The sequence below is a fragment of the Cyphomyrmex costatus genome, unplaced genomic scaffold (assembly GCF_001594065.2).
Source record: "Cyphomyrmex costatus isolate MS0001 unplaced genomic scaffold, Ccosl1.0 scaffold194, whole genome shotgun sequence".
NCBI lineage: Eukaryota > Metazoa > Arthropoda > Insecta > Hymenoptera > Formicidae > Cyphomyrmex > Cyphomyrmex costatus.
In genome coordinates, this window is record NW_017275976.1 from 20,865 (window position 1) to 23,107 (window position 2,243).

The following is a 2,243-nucleotide window of genomic DNA, read 5'->3' on the forward strand; positions in this document are numbered from 1 at the left end:
ATTATTGAAATAAATCGAACTATTCAAACATTCACATAAATACTTTTTCATGTTTTAAACTATGTCCTAATTAATTACAACTTACTGTATAAAATTACAACGTTAATCTACGTTAAAGTTATTCGAATCTGAAATTAATTTGTCACAAAATATTCCACAAACTTTTAAGACATCATTTGTTATAAAGGAATATTTTTCATGACGTATATAGTTCTGAAAAATTGCGAAATCTTATTAAAATTGTAGATAGTTTGATTGTTGCTAAAACATTCCCTAAAATCTTATGACATATGTATATTATTTTACTGTTTTGAATAATCATATAATCAATAATAAGTATTTAAACAATAATTAATTGTGATTAAACAAAAAATATGCACATCATGAAAATGACATATTTTATAGGAAAAACTCTCAGCTTTCAGAAAAAAATTTCAAATTTGATATAACACACGCCGCACAGTGAGAAAAATCGGTTTTTTCAATTTAATTGAATTTTAAAGGGTCTTCTGTTGCGTATGACAAAAAATGAATACTTTCATTGAAAAGCTGAGAATTTTTCCTATAAAAAGCTATCTTTTTCCAATTGTTATAAAAAAGTTTTCTACGTCAAAAAAATTAATGAAAAAGTTGAAATAAAAATTCTTTCAAAAATTCAAAAAATCATAATTTCAAAATGGCTGTCTAATAAGGGCCCAAACTTTCAGGAAATTTTTTTTATAATGTACAGAAGATATTTACGAAGTTTAAAAAAAATCGGCGGGGGTCGCCCCGTAAAAATGATTTTATTTGGTGGAATGACCCATATATATATTTATTATAATAATAATACCGGTATATACGGACAGTTTCGACTTCACAGAGTCCTCAACAGCCGCAACCAAATTCTTAAAATTAATTTAGTATAGGGTAAACCCGGTATATACGCCGCGTCAGGAAATACGCCGCAGAAGTCAGAAAAAATAGAAGGAGTGGGGATAATTTTCCGTCAATTACTTTGTTACATGCTTTTATAGTATATTAATATTATGTTATGATTTCAGTTCTTTACTGTTAATATTAATGAAATTATTGCGAGTTAAATCGATTTTTTACTGTAATAAGTAGTGTGCCATCATAATTTATAATCTACATAAAATGATTATTATAGAGCGTGTAAAAGACTTACAAGGAGATGGCACGAATTGCAAAATACCATTTGGAATATAACCTATACCATTCGAAAGGTGGGGTCGAGAGTGTAAAAAGTGTAAAAGGATTTGGGTGCATGGGTCCTCGTTTAAGAGAAATTTGCATGTAAAGTTGCGCAATCGGTTGCTGCGCTGTAAGTACTGTGAATAAGTAGGGATAAAGCAAGAAGTGCGGTTGCCGAGAGGCCTGAGGCGCACGGTACTACTTTTACATCTGACCAAGAGAGTTCGAGACCACGCAGTATTAATTTTTTTTTCATCAAAACGTCATTTTATATATTTATTTACGTTTATTTATTTATAAAATTCGAACACATTGCCGTATAATATTGTAAATTAAAATTTATATTAAAACTTTGAAAACATAAATGAGTCGTACATAATAACGATAATGATGAATAAAAAAATAAATATAAAACGAAATATTATTTTATAAAATGTTCGTGACGTACGCTCATTTGTGTTTTCAATGTTTTAATATAAATCTTAATTTACTATATTGTACGGCAATGTGTTCGAATTTTATAAATAAATAAACGTAAATAAATATATAAAATGACGTTTTCTGATGAAAAAAAAATTAATACTGCGTGGTCTCGAACTCTCTTGGTCAGATGTAAAAGTAGTACCGTGCGCCTCAGGCCTCTCGGCCACCGCACTTCTTGCTTTATCCCTACTTATTCACAGTACTTACAGCGCAGCAACCGATTGCGCAACTTTACATACAAATTTCTCTTAAACGAGGACCCATGCACCCAAATCCTTTTACACTTTTTACACTCTCGACCCCACCTTTCGAATGGTATAGGTTGTATTCCAAATGGTATTTCGCAATTCGTGCCATCTTCTTGTTAGTGGTTATTTTGCAATATATATGTGTAGAGGAATAGTAAAGCATGTTGTATAGTAAAATACAAGTGCTTTGCTCCTGTATTGTTTGTTTAATTAGTTGTCATATATATCGCATCTATTTGGGATATACGGCATTTTTAGCGAGCGGGATGCTGTGCCGCAGCACAGACGCTCTATTTAAGAAGTTTTTGTTAATTCTAA